This window comes from Equus przewalskii, chromosome 18 (genome assembly GCF_037783145.1).
Source record: "Equus przewalskii isolate Varuska chromosome 18, EquPr2, whole genome shotgun sequence".
NCBI classification, from domain to species: domain Eukaryota; kingdom Metazoa; phylum Chordata; class Mammalia; order Perissodactyla; family Equidae; genus Equus; species Equus przewalskii.
In genome coordinates this window covers 16,329,381-16,345,236 of record NC_091848.1, presented here as the reverse complement: position 1 = coordinate 16,345,236, position 15,856 = coordinate 16,329,381, and the positions used below count along the sequence as shown (strand labels likewise).

General features: G+C 37.1%; 1 protein-coding gene across 6 annotated transcripts in view; it reads right to left on the bottom strand.

The window, feature by feature from the left end:
• The window catches only part of NAALADL2 (N-acetylated alpha-linked acidic dipeptidase like 2), a 1,266,186-nt gene that overhangs the window by 991,953 nt on the left and 258,377 nt on the right, over positions 1-15,856 (bottom strand). For 2 of the 6 annotated variants that reach the window (XM_070582380.1, XM_070582378.1), the window contains exon 3: positions 224-278. The exons of the other annotated variants lie outside the window; for them this stretch is intronic. The gene's annotated coding sequence lies outside the window, so the exon portion shown is untranslated. The remainder of the gene's footprint in view (positions 1-223; positions 279-15,856) is intronic. 6 annotated transcript variants of the gene reach the window in all.

Sequence of the window (15,856 nt, the reverse complement as noted above, 5' to 3'; positions counted from 1 at the left end):
GCATAGTTAAAACCACATTTAATTACCAGCAATGTCCCAGTACGACACATAACATAGAGTTTGGTAGTCAAAAAATACTAAATGAATAAATAAAGTGAACATCTCCCCACTAGAGATTGTTTCTTGTGGGGTTTATGTCCTCAGGATGTAGTCTTACTGTAGTCTTTAATTCCTGAGACCCAAGCCCAACTGCCTCGGCTCAAAGCCTGGCTTTGCTACTTACTAGTTGTGTGTCCTCCAGCAAGTTCCTTAGCCCCACTATCCCTCAGTTCACTCATCTGAAAAATGTAAGAAAGATTATAATAGTAACAGCTGCCTCCTAGGGTTTTTCTAAGTACTAGTGAGTTAACAGTAGTTAAGCACAGAGCCTCTTAGATAGTAATCACTCAGTATCGGTGAGCTATCATTATTATTAATTGCTACTAGTGTGTACAGTGACCAAAAGAATAGGAGATTTTAGGAAACTAGTCTAGAAAATATTGGAAAGGACAGTTGGACTGACAAGCCACAGAGTCTTAGTACATGACATATTTACTAATACACTACTAAAAATCAGTCAGTTCCTTCATAAGATTGATTATGGAAATAAGTGGGTATTCTCACCTAAGTTAAAAGAAGTCTGACTTCCTTCCCAGACAACTTGTCAGTTCACAGATGGTTACCTAGCCTCAGCCTTCTTGGCTTTGTGCTGCATGTCAAGTTCTTGATACCAGCAAGGCAGCCCAACAAGTTATTATTAAAACTCTAGGCAACTTTGGTTTTCCGGCTTTCACACTTAGAATGCCACCATCCCTAGCAGCTGTTCATAAATACAAACCCACATCTGTGGCTTCAGGGATAATTGCTGCTTGGTCAATTAACTCAAAAAGATTACAGATGTTAAGTTATAAGTCAGTCTCTCTGGGTTTCAATTCCAGTTCCACCATGAGCTCTACGACCTTGGACAAGTTACTTAACCTTTAGGCTTATTTCTTCATTTGTAAAATGTGAAAATCATATTAATTATACCATCTAATAGAGTTATATTAAGGATTAAAAATCAGGTAATTCATGAAAAATGCTTTCAAGTGTCCTAAAGAGAGACTATCTAGGTTCAATTCCTAGCCCTGATATTTATTAGCTGTGTGTACTGGGGCACCTTACTTAGCCTCAGTGTGCCTTATAAGTGCATAGAAAGAGGTGAGCTATTGCTATTTTTAATAGCTTTATTGAGATATAATTTATACAATGTATCCATTGTGTGTAATTCAATGATTTTTAGTAAATTCATACAATAATGCAACCATCATCATAATCCTGTTTTAAAGATTTTATTTTTTCCTTTTTCTCCCCAAAGCCCCCTGGTACATAGTTGTATATTCTTCGTTGTGGGTCCTTCTAGTTGTGGCATGTGGGACTCTGCCTCAGCGTGGCTTAATGAGCAGTGTCATGTCCGCGCCCAGGATTCGAACCAACGAAACACTGGACCGCCTGCAGCGGAGCGCGCGAACTTAACCGCTCGGCCACGGGGCCAGCCCCATCATAATCCTGTTTTAGAACATTTCTATATCTCAAAAAGCTTTCTTGTGCCCACCTGTAGTCAATCCCCACCCCCAATACCAGCCACAGGCAACCACTGATTAGCGTTTTGTCTCTATAGGTTGACTGTTTGGGGATATGTGATATTGTAATCATATAATATGTGGCTTTTGTTTCTGGTGTCTTTTACTTTGCATAATATTTTTGAGGTTCATCACATCATAGCATATATCAGTACTCCATTCCTTTTATTGCCAAATAGTATTCCACAGTATGGTTGTACCTGCTATTTATCGTCATCCTATAACAATGAAAGATCTACAGATTGTTTCCTTTCAAGACTGGTCTCTAAGATGACATTTGACTTTAGGACAGTATTTCACTGTTAAATGCATAGGAGCCTTTGGGTCTTCACCTATTCCCATGTCAATTAAGATTATGACTAGACTACTGAAAGCAAACTGAACACATTTCCAGACTGTCAATATGTTTCATGATACATATCCTTTTTTCCGTTCCTTCCAACTGTCACTGCCATTTCAAACCTGTGGCTCAACATTCCCTTTAAAGGCCTCTCAAAAATCATTACTCTCTTGATATTTTCTGTGGCTCCTTGAGACAATTCATATTCCCAATGAATATTTGAATAACATTAATGGAAGCCAGTATATGGGCACAGGGGGATAGCAGAGACACTAGGATCTGAAAAACACCGAGAGTGGATGATCACCTCTGCTGAGTATGTAGAAAGAAAAGAACTAATAATGTGATTTGAAGGACTTCAACTTTTAAAAGGTGAAAAGAGGAGGATCCATGAGGGAGGCATGTAAAAGAAGTAGGAAGAATATCGGAAGAAAATAGGGTCACGGGTGCAAATGAGTGAAGAATCTCAACAGTGTGCAGAAGTTAGGCAACACAGAGGTGAAAGAACATCAACATTTGGAGCATATCCATTGGTTCCAAGACAGGAGAATGCTTGAGACCATTTGAGGCAGGCAATGCAAATGAATGAAGGAACTGGACACAAAGCATAAAGAGTTGCAAGGACAGTGGTGAAGCAGGGAGCAACAATAGCTACTCAGCTCCAGCAGATTGTTGCCATGTAGGGTAATGAGCCCAAGGATGTCAGCTCTTCTTCAAAAAAGCCCAAAATAAATTAGGAGAATGTCTCAATTTTTAAATGTTTGTCACAAATAAATCTTTTAAAAAGATACTGTGTATAAAAATAATTATACACCATGACCATGTGGGATTTATTTCAGCTACCACGGCTGGTTCCACATTTTAAAACCAATTAATGCAATTCATCACATCAACATTCTAGAGAAGAAAAATCATATGATCATATCAATAGATGCAAAAAAGTATTTGACAAAATCCAATATCTACTCATGATAAACCTCTTAACAAACTAGAAATAGAAGGGAACATCTTCAACTTGATAAGGAACATCTAGAAAATCCAACAGCTAACATCATACCTAATGTCAAGAAACTAAATGCTTGCCTGCTATGATGAGGAACAAGGCAAGGATGTCCCCTCTCACCACTCCTTTTTAACATCGTACTAGAAATTCTAGCTAATGCAATCAGATGGGAAAGGGAAACAACAGGTATACAGATTGGGAAGAAGGAAATAAAACTGTCTTTGTTCACAGATATGATTGTCTATATAGAAAATCTGAAAGAACCAACAAAAGACTTCTAAAATTAATACGCAGTTACAAGGTTGGTATACAAGGTGAACATACAAAAGTCAATTGCTTTCTTATATACCAGCAATGAACAAGTAGAATTTGAAATTAAAAACACAATACCATGTACATTAGCATGCCCACAGATTGAATACTTAAGTGTAAATCTAAAAAAATATTCATAAGATCTATGTGAGGAAAACTACAATACTCTAACAAACAAAACCAAAGAATTAAATAAATAGAGAGATATTCCATGTTCATGGACAGGAAGACTTAAGATTATCAAGATGTCAATTCTTCCCAATTTGATCTATAGATTCAGTGCAATCCCAATGAATATCCCAGCAAGTTATTTTGTAAATATTGACAAACTGACTCTAAATTTCATATGGACAGGCAAAAGATCCAGAAGAGCGAACATTATTGATGAAGAATAAAGTCAGAGGACTGATGCTACTCTACTTCAAGACTTACAATAAAATTATAGTAATCAAGAAAGAGTGGTATTGGTGAAGAAAAAGATAAATAGATCAATGAAACAGAATAGAGAGCTCAAAAATAGATCCACACACATATAGTCATCCGATCTTTGACAAAGTAGCCAAGGCAATTCAATTGAGACAGGATAGTCTTTTCAGCAAATAGTGTTGGAATGACTAGATAGTCACATGCAAAATAAAATTAATCTAGATACAGAAATTAAAACCTTCACAAAAATTAGCTCAAAATGGATCATAGATCTAAATGGAAAGCAAAAAATTATGAAACTCTGAGAATACAACATAGGAGAAAATCTAGATGACCTTGGATTTGGCAATGACTTTTTAGATACAACACAAAGGCATGATCTATGAAAGAAGAATTGATAAGTTGAACTTTATTAAAATTAAAAATCTCCTATTGTGTGAAAGCCACTGTCAACAGAATAAAAACACAGCAACAAACTGGGAGAAAATATTTGCAAAAGAACTATTATCCCAAATATACAAAAAACCTTTAAAACTCAATAATAAAAAAAAAATGAACAGCCCAACTAAAAAATGGGCAAAAGATCTGAATAGACATCTCACCATAGAAGGTGTCAAGGTGGAAATAAGCATATGAAAAGATATGCAACATCTTTAGGAGATTGCAAACTAAAACAAAAATGAGATGTCACTATATGAGATACAACTATGCACCTACTAGGATGGCTAAAATCCAAAACACTGACAACACTGATGAGGATGTGGAGCAAGAAGAACTCTCATTCATTGCTGGTGGGAATACAAAATGTACAGCCACTTTGGACAACAGTTTCTTACAAAACTAAACACACTCTTACTGTATGATCCAACAATTATGCTCTCTGGTATTCACCCAAATAAGTTGAAAACATGTCCACACAAAAACCTGCACACAGATGTTCTTAGCAGCTTTATTCATAATTGCCAAAACTTGGAAGCAATGAAAATGTCCTTCAATACGTGAATAGATGAATAAACAGTGGTATATGCAGACAGTGGAATATTAGTCAACATTAAAAAGAAATGAAGTATAAAGCCACAAAAAGATATGAATGAACCTTAAATGCATATTACCAAATGAAAGAAGCCAATCTGAAAGTTACATACTATATGATTCCAACTGTATGACATTCTGAAAAATGCACAACTATGGAAACAGTAAAAAGATCAGTGATTACCAGGAGGTTAGGGGAAAGTAGGGATAAATAGGAACACAGAGGATTTTTGAGTAGTGAAATTATTCTGTATGATACCATAATGGTAGCCACATGCCATAATACCTTTTTCAAAACCCAGAGAACAACACAAAGCGTGAACTCTAACACAAACTATGGACTTTGGTTGATAGGGATGTGTCAGTGTTGGACAACTGATGTACAATGTTACATCAATTGTAAGGAATGTACCACACTGGGGGGAATGTTGATGATGTTGGGAGAGGCTGTACATTGGGCGTGGGGAAAGAATACATGGGAACTCTGTACCTTCTAACTGCTCTAGAAAACAAAGTCTATTAATTTTGAAAATAACTGAATATAATTAAAACTACCACACACACAGTGTGAGCCAAATAAAACATGTCACTAGGCTGGATTACAATTTGTTTAAAGATTATGGCAGCAAATATGCTCCAAGGTTTGGGATGCAATTAGTAGCATATATAAAACATATTCGCAGAATTAAAGAGTAAAGAAAAACAATGATGATTACATCATCTTCTATTTCTGGGACTGGAAGGAAATCCTAAGTACTAACGAGTGAGTTGGTCATCATTTCTATATCCTCAATGAAAAATGATATTTTTAGAAAGCAGAACCCAGGCTTCCACCACTTGATATACAACTGATTGAAACCCGGTGGCGCAGGGGTTAAGTTCACGTGTTCCGCTTCGGCGGCCCAGGGTTCACCAGTTCGGTTCCCAGTGCAGACATGGCACCACGTGGCAAGCCATGCTGTGGTAGGCGTCCCACATATAAAGTCAAGGAAGACGGGCATGAATGTTAGCTCAGGGCCAGTCTTCCCCAGCAAAAAGAGGAGGATTGGCAGCAGATGTTAGCTCAAGGCTAATCTTCCTCAAAAAAAAAAAAAAATTCTATAATCAAAATATGAGGATAGTAGGAAATAACCTTCCTCTCACCCAAATCCATCATGCAAATATATATTTAGATAAAAATTAAATACAACTCCTAGAATAAGGTATTAGGAATATTTAAATAAAATTAAGAAGTAAATTTTAGGAGAGTATAGACTTTCTTTTGTTTACTGATTTATCCCTAGAATCTAAAATAGTGCCTGGCACAAAAAAAAAACACTAAATAAGTATTTGGTTAATAAATAAATGAATTACATATTCACTTTAGAAAAACTCATTCTGCCTGCCTTGTGGATTAGAAAGGGGCCAGTATGGAGATTAGAGGGACTTGTTAGTAGCCTATTGCAACTGTTCAGCTATGAAATAATAAGGGTGTGGAAAAAAGCAAGAGCAGCGGAAATGAGTGAATGCAGTCAAGAAAAGTATAAACACAGCATGCTTAGGGCAATGAGGACAAGCCACTGAGAGCACGAAAAACTGTGGCAGGCTGGAAGAGAAGAGCCCAGGAGTGATACTGAGAAGGCATATTGGGTGATGAAGGAAAGGAATCATAAGACATCAGTGTCACAGAAACTCAGAGAAGACAGATTTAAGAGACAGAAAAAATAATATCAAGTGTATAAAGAGGCCAAGTACTGTGAGCCTGGCTGGGATTAGTGGTGAGGTGAGCAAAACACACCCCTCGAGCACCAAAAATTTAAGGGGCTTCAAAAAACTCAGGTAATCAAGATAAATGACATTTAAATGCATTATTTTAAAAATAAAAATTAATGAAAAAGAATCCATGGTGAACAAAATATCAATATTTTAAATAAAAAGAGGCTGTTGTTTGTTTGTTCTATTACCCTGAATTATTGTGCATCGTGACAGCCTGCAGTTTTTAGACCTGCGAAGCCTTTGCTTTCTCACTGGGTAGGTTTATGGGGTTGACAGTGGTGTGCCAAGAGATTGAGCAGCATTGGGGCTTTATACATAGTTATGTTTTGTGATTGTAGAGCTTTCATTAATTTTTTCCACTTGGTTCAAAATATGGGAATATATTGTAAGAAGTATATATAGGGGCACGCATTTTTCCTTTACTACAGTTTCCAAGATGGTTTGGCACAGCACAAAAACTTGGAAAGCTGTCTTTGGGTTTGGCAATTAGAAAGTCATTGGTGACTTAGTGGAGGTAGTTTCAGCGTGGTGGTGAAGGGAGAGGCCAGAGTGCACTTGATTAGAGAGAGAATAGGCTGAAGGCAAAGGGCCAGAAAGGGAGATGTTTGAGGATACAGGGTAGATAATCCACGAGGAAAGACGACTTCTATTTTATTCAAATGATCCACCCAAACCTGTTTTCAGGAAGGCAAAAATATAGTTTAAAAACAAGAAAGAAAGAAAAACACTAGTCGTTCCACCGGTGCTGCTTTAGAGACAACCACCTTCATTGAGGCCTTACACTGATTACTTATACCTGGGGCTCCGTGCCAACTGACCACCATGACCATGGTTTCAGGCAGAACATTTATGAAATGTTTCTAACAACATGTATGTTAACATACCTTTGTCTAAACATACCATATCCCAGGAATCATCTCTATAAAGAATGGTTGGATAATCGTTACTAAAAAAAACAAAATGCAATTTGGCAATAATATTTAGATTCAGTTTGAAATGTAATAAATCTCCACTTGTTAACCTTTTAGATTCACAGGTCTCTCACAGGAGAAATTCCAAATTGGCTTAGAAATGTAATCTTGAGTACAGAATGATCCCTGAAACTTAATTATGTCTTTACTCTTAGAATTTTCCAGTATGAATATGCAAATGAAGACATCTATGATGACCCACTGAAAACTGTCTCAATGTCAATGAAGGTGAAGGAGTACTAAGTAAATAAAGGGGGAAGGTTTCTAATTAAAACAGAATTAAACACTTCAGGGAGAAAACCATGTTTTTGATGATTTTGTGGTACTAATCTCAAAAGACTAAAGTCTGATAAATTAGATTATCGTTCTGCGAAGCCAAAAGATTCTGTCCTAAGACACATTTTCCCTGGTAGTTAAATGAGAAAAAGTAGAGAAGACACTTTCTACTATGGGAAGTGGAACTGGAAGCGTACTTCCAGAGACAGGAACATGTCTAAAAAGATGAAATTAACACAATATGTATTCCTTAGGAGAAAAAAAACAACACATTGCAAGTTAGCAAAGGACTTTCTCTTCAAACATTGGAGAGTAGTGCTTCTCGATGTATGCTAAAACTACCTCCATGTATCAACTCTGGGTTTTGTGAAAAGTCAGATTCCTGGTCCCATCAAAATGAGAAAATGAATGAGTGGGCCACAGAATCTGCATTTTTAACAAACTTCCCCAAGTGATTCTTAGGGGTGGCAAATTTTAAGAAGCACTGAAGGTGACATAATATATACTTTACAATTTATAGTATATACTCCACCATATATACATGATAGATTTAATAGTGGAAATATAGTGCAAAATAGGTCTACCATTCCATCAAACACATCACATAAATATTGTGGAAATTACTTATAACAAAGTGAGTACATTAGATCCATGAAGATGGCAAATAGGTATTGTTGAATCTTTACAATAAATGCAATAAATAAATCTAACATGTAAAAAAAATACTCCCTATCTCTAGGGAGCTTGAAATATATGCATTAAATATGATTTTTCTCAATCCATTTCTAATACCTCAGAACTCAAACATTTTCCAATCTCTCATTTGCCTATTCTTAAAATAACAATATTCTTCTAAAAAAAAGTGAAATACTTTAAATATGAACATGGGATTAGCATATCAGTATATAAATATTTGTTTACCAAAATATTCAAAAGGGTTCATAGAGTGAATAACCCAATTGCTTATCATACAGTCTACTCCAAATATAGACGCACGTGAGCTGTAGTCAGCATACAGCGTATCTTTAGAAATGAAGTCATCTATGACCACACAGTGAGAAATACAACCTTGCCCTGTAGCTACGAGGGAGGTGAATTTCCAAATGTTAATTGTTAATTAATAGCTCTTATTTAAAACTTTACATCTCACTTCGTTTATTTGAGCAAGATTTTCATATTTTAGTTTAATATGTGATATACTCCCTCAGAATCAGCATCAGCATTACAAGGTACACAGCCAGTTTCAGGGAAGCAAAAGGGCTGGGGAAAGAAATTGTCATAGGGAAATAGTCATCTCCAAATAAGATTTTCATTGTTTTAAGGAAATTTCTTCTAACACTCAAAAACTTATGAAGAGAGAAGGGGGCAGAGCAAAATGGCGGGGTGAGCTGACCCAGGATTCTCTCCCCTCCAAAATACAACAAAAGATTGGAAGAACTGAATTTCAGAGGATAGACATAATGCCAGCTCGTTAGAGACCTACAAAACCAAGAAGGCAGAGATCATAAACCCTACTTACAGCCTCGGAGGCGCTGGAACAGTAGGAGAGAACATCGCTCCCTCCCCTAGAGTCTGCGATCACTGCGGCGCGGGTCGGGAAGGAGCAGGGGAGGGGCCGCGTGACCGGGGGATCATCCACGACTCCTGCCGCTGATTCAGTGGAGACCCACTGACGGGGGGAAAGCTTCCGTCCGCAGGGACCCCATGAATCAAGGGCCTTGGGAGACCAGAGAACAGAACTGATCTGAACCCAGACCTGTGAGAGTGAGTAACAGCCCCTCCCCTCCGGCAAAGCCAGTGGGTGCAGCCATCTTGCCCCAAGGCAGAGAGCTCATAACACACGGCTCTAGACCCCCATCTAGTGGCGACAGGCTGTAACTGCAACTGAATTCTACCAGCTTGTGAAAAAACCGCTCATCTAACATCCAGCAATTTGTAAAAGCCCCAGACCAGAAGGAAAACAATAAAAACATAGAATTAAGTCCTGAGGACTTGGAAGTAGGTAAACTAAGTGATAATGAGTTCAGAGCAGCTATAATCAAAAAACTCAATGAGGTAGAGAGAAAAATAGAGAAACAAGCCGACTTCTGGAGGTACTTCACAAACGAGATTGAAATCATAAAGAAGAATCAAACAGAATTACTTGAGATGAAAAACACAATGGACCAGATAAAACAGAATACGGATTTCCTGAATGCCCGTGTAGACAACATAGAGGAGGAAATTAGCATAATCGAAGATAGACAGGCTGAATGGTGCCAGACAGAGGAAGAAAGAGAACTAAGAATTAAAAAAAATGAGGAAAATCTCCGAGAGATAATGGATTCAATGAGGAGTAAGAACATAAGGATCATAGGAATTCCCGAGAATATGGAAAAGGAAAATGGAGCAGAAAGTGTGCTTAATGAAATTATTGAAGAGAACTTCCCAAATCTAGGGATCAATGGAGAAATGTGTGTAGAGGAGGGTTTTAGATCTCCTAGATTTGTCAATGTAAAATGAGCTACCCCATGGCACATAGTAGTAAAGTTGGCAAAAAGGAAAGATAAGGAAAGAATACTCAGGGAAGTAAGAAAAAAAAAGAGAATAACCTATAAAGGAACCCCTATCAGACTGTCAGCAGATTTCTCTACAGAAATCCTACAAGCTAGGAGAGAATGGAGTGACATATTCAAAGCTTTAAAGGATAAAAATCTTCAGCCAAGAATACTCTATCCAGGGACTGGCCCCGTGGCCGAGTGGTTAAGTTCACATGCTCCGCTGCAGGCAGCCCAGTGTTTCGTTGGTTCAAATCCTGGGCACGGACATGGCACTGCTCATCAAACCACGCTGAGGCAGCGTCCCACATGCCACAACTAGAAGGACCCACAACTAAGAATATACAACTATGTACCGGGGGCTTTGGGGAGAAAAAGGAAAAAATAAAACCTTTAAAAAAAATTAAAAAATAATAATAATAATAATACTCTATCCAGCAAGAATTTCCTTCAGATATAAGGGAGAAATTAAATCTTTTACAGACAAACAAAAGTTAAGGGAATTTGTAACTAAAAGCCCTCCATTACAAGAAATCCTCAAGAAGGCTCTCATACCTGAAAAAAGAAAAAAGGGAGAAAGGGGACACAATCCACAGACTAGGGAGACCGATGGATAGAACCAGAACAGGATAGCAAATATTCAATTATAGCATTAGGGCAAAAATAAGGAAACTACCAAAACAAGGACGATCTTAGCACTCTAACTACCAATTAATAAGACGAGTTGGAATAAAAAATGAAAATAATTATTTAGGAGGGGAAGAGCAAAGGGTCTAAATCAGTATTGGTCAAGTAAGTAAGACACCACCAGAGAACAGACTATATTATACACGAGATTCTAAATACAAACTTCAAGGTACACACTAAAATAAAGTACAGAACAGAGTCACAAATCATAAATAAGGAAAAATCTAAGAAACCCAGCATAAGAAATTGCAGTATTAAATGGGTAGTCTAAAGTAAACAGGAAAAGAAATGCAGGAAAACAAGATAATGAGCAACAGATTAACAGCACTAAGTCCACATGCATCAATAATCACTCTTAATGTGAACGGATTGAACTCTCCAATAAAAAGACACAGAGTGGCAAAATGGATTAAAGAACACGATCCAACAATTTGTTGCCTCCAGGAAACACACCTCAGCCCCAAGGACAAACACAGACTCAGGGTGAAGGGGTGGAGGACAATACTTCAAGCAAATAGCAAGGAAAAAAAGGCAGGTGTTGCAATTCTCATATCAGACCAGGTGGATTTCAAAATAAGACAGGTAAAGAGAGACACAGACGGACAATATATAATGATCAAAGGGACACTTCCTCAAGAAGAAATAACACTTATAAATATCTATGCACCCCACACAGGAGCACCAAGATTCATAAAGCAACTATTAACAGACCTAAAGGAAGATGTTAAAAACAACACAATAATAGTAGGGGACCTCAACACCCCACTCACATCAATGGACAGATCATCCAGACAGAAAATCAACAAGGAAATAGTGGAGCTGAATGAAAAACTAAAACAATTGGACTTAATAGACATATATAGATCACTTCACTCTGAAAGAGCTGAATACACATTCTTCTCAAGTGCACATGGAACATTCTCAAGGATAGACCATATGTTGGGAAACAAGGCAAGCCTCTACAAATTTAAAAAAATTGAAATAATAACAAGCATCTTCTCAGATCATAGTGCTATAAGGCTAGAAATTAATTACAAGAAAAAAGCTGAGAAAGGCACAAAGATGTGGAGACTAAACAACACACTACTGAACAAGCAATGGATCATTGAAGAAATTAAAGAAGAAATCAAAAAATACCTGGAAACAAATGAAAATGATAGCATGCCATACCAACTCATATGGGATACAGCAAAAGCTGTATTAAGAGGAAAATTCATCGCAATACAGCCACATCTTAACAAACAAGAAAAATCCCAAATAAGCAACCTTAAAGCACACCTAACTGAACTAGAGAAAAAAGAACAAATGAAGCCCAAAGTCAGCAGAAGGAGAGAAATAAGAAAAATCAGAGCAGAAATAAATACTATTGAAATGAAAAAGGCAGTAGAAAGGATCAATGAGACAAAGAGCTGGTTTTTTGAAAAGATAAATAAAATTGACAAACCACTAGCCAGACTTACAAAGAAAAAAGGGAGAAAGCTCAAATAAACAAAATCAGAAATGAAAGAGGAGAAATAACAACAGACTCTGCAGAAATACAACAGATTATAAGAGAACACTACAAAAAACTATATGCCAACAGAATGGATAACCTAGAGGAAATGGATAAATTCTTGGACTCCCACAATCTCCCAAAGCTCACTCAAGGAGAGGCAGACAATTTGAACAGACCAATCACAAGGAAAGAGATTGAAACAGCAATCAAAAACATCCCAAAGAATAAAACCCCAGGACCAGATGGCTTTCCTGGGGAATTCTACCAAACTTTCAGAGAGGATTTAATACCTATCTTTTTCAAGCTATTCCAAAAAATTAGGGAAGATGGAACACTTCCTAACACATTCTACGAGGCCAACATCACGCTGATACCAAAACCTGACAAGGACACCACGAAAAAAGAGAACTACAGGTCAATATCACTGATGCACATAGATTCAAAAATTCTAAAGAAAATTTTGGCAACCAGAATTCAGCAATTCATCAAAAGAATCATACATCATGATCAGGTGGGATTCATACCAGGGACACTGGGATGGTTCAACATCCGCAAATCAATCAACGTGATACACCACATCAACAAACTGAGGAATAAAAACCACATGATCATCTCAATAGATGCAGAGAAGGCATTTGACAAGATCCAACAGCCATTTATGATAAAAATTCTGAACAAAATAGGCATAGAAGGAAACTACCTCAACATAATAAAGGCCATATACGACAAACCCATAGCCAACATCATACTCAATGGGCAAAAACTGAACCCCATCCCCCTGAAAACAGGAACGAGACAAGGATGCCCTCTATCACCACTCTTATTTAACATAGTACTGGAGGTCCTGGCCAGAGCAATCAGGCAAGAAAAAGGAATAAAAGGAATCCAAACAGGGAGGGAAGAAGTGAAATTCTCGCTGTTTGCAGATGACATGATCTTATATACAGAAAACCCCAAAGAATCCATTGGAAAACTGTTAGAAGTAATCAACAACTACAGCAAAGTTGCAGGGTATAAAATCAATTTGCATAAATCAGTAGCATTTCTATACTCCAGTAATGAAGCAACAGAAAAAGAACTCAAGAATATAATACCATTCACAATCGCAACAAAAAGAATAAAATACCTTGGGCTAAATTTAACTAAGGAAGTGAAGGACCTATATAATGAAAATTAAAAGGCCTTTCTGAGAGAATTGGATGACAACATAAGGAGATGGAAAGACATTCCATGTACATGGATTGGAAAGAATAAACATAGTTAAAATGTCCGTTCTACCTAAAGCAATCTACAGATTCAACGCCATCCCAATCAGAATCCCAATGACATTCTTTACAGAATTAGAACAAAGAATCCTAAAATTCATATGGGGCAACAAAAGACCCCGAATTTCTAAAGCAATCCTGAGAAAAAAGAACAAAACGGAGTCATCACAATCCCTGACTTCAACACATACTACAAAGCTACAGTAATCAAAACAGCATGGTACTGGTACAAAAACAGGTGCACAGATCAATGGAACAGAATTGAAAGCCCAGAAATAAAACCACACATCTATGGACAGCTTATCTTTGACAAAGGAGCTGAGGGCATACAATGGAGAAAAGAAAGTCTTTTCAACAAATGGTGCTGGGAAAACCGGAAAGCCACATGTAAAAGAATGAAAATTGACCATACTTTTTCACCATTCACCAAAATAAACTCAAAATGGATCAAAGACCTAAAGGTGAGACCTGAAACCATAAGGCTTCTGGAAGAAAACATAGGCAGTACACACTTTGACATCAGTATTAAAAGGATCTTTTCGGACACCATGCCTTCTCAGAGAAGGGAAACAATAGAAATAATAAACAAATGGGACTTCATCAGATTAAAGAGCTTCTTCAAGGCAAATGAAAACACGAGTGAAACAAAAAAACAACCCACTAACTGGGAAAAAATATTTGCAAGTCATATAGCTGACAAAGGCTTAATACCCATAATATATAAAGAACTCTTGCAACTCAACAACAAAACATCAAACAACCCAATCAAAAAATGGGCTGGAGACATGAACACACATTTCTCCCAAGAAGATATACTGATGGCCAATAGGCACATGAAAAGATGCTCATCATCGCTGATCATCAGGGAAATGCAAATCAAAACTACACTAAGATATCACCTTACACCCGTTAGAATGACAAAAATATCTAAAACTAATAGCAACAAATGTTGGAGAGGTTGCGGAGAAAAAGGAACCCTCATACACTGCTGGTGGGAATGCAAACTGGTGCAGCCACTATGGAAAACAGTATGGAGATTCCTCAAAAAATTAAAAATAGAACTACCATACGATCCAGCCATCCCACTACTGGATATTTATCCAAAGAGCTTGAAGTCAGAAATTCCAAAAGTCCTATGCACCCCAATGTTTATTGCAGCACTGTTTACAATAGCCAAGACGTGGAAGCAACCTAAGTGTCCAGCAACAGATGAATGGATAAAGAAGATGTGGTACATATATACAATGGAATACTACTCAGCTGCAAAACAGAACAAAATCATTCCATTTGCAATAACATGGATGGACCTCGAGAGAATTATGTTAAGTGAAATAAGCCAGCGAGAGAAGGATAATCTGTGTATGACTCCACTCATATGAGGAATTTAAAATTATAGACTAAGAACAGTTTAGTGGCTACCAGGGGAAAGCTGGGGTGAGGGGTGGGCACAAAGGGTGAAGTGGTGCACCTACAACATGACTGACAAACATTAATGTATAACTGAAATTTCACAAGATTGTAACCTATCAATAACTCAATAAAAAAAAAACTTATGAAGAAATACATATATAATTGCTCAAAGACCTCATCAAGTGATTGCATCTTTAAGTAATGGGTATGCATATCAGTAGTTGCCAAATTTTAATTCATGTAAGATTGACTCTGATAAATAGAAATATTTTTCCAACTGTTCATTTACTATAAATCCTAAAACCTTCAGTATAGGATAAGTTATACATATACCTAAGTGTTTCTCTTCTCTTTAATATTTTATGATTTGTCAGGACACAGAAATTCTGTGCCAGACAGTATTCTGGGCCTTATTTTCAAAGGATAATACAGTAACATCAATAATAACAGCAATCATTTATTAAATACCAAGTAGGAGGAGTCAGCTGTTAAGAACTTGACACAAAACACAACTAATTCTCAAATATTCCTTATCACAATCCCACGAAGTTCTTATTATCAGCCCCGTTTTGTAGATTAGGAAAGAGACTCAGAAAGGTAAATTAACTTAAAGTCACACAATTATTAGTAAGCAAAACTTCAGATGTGCACATTCAAACTCCTTCAGTCCACTTAAGATAAAATCATAAGACAATGAGTAAGTCTCTGTCTCTTTCTCTCTGGTCTCCTCTCTCCAGGTGTCTCTT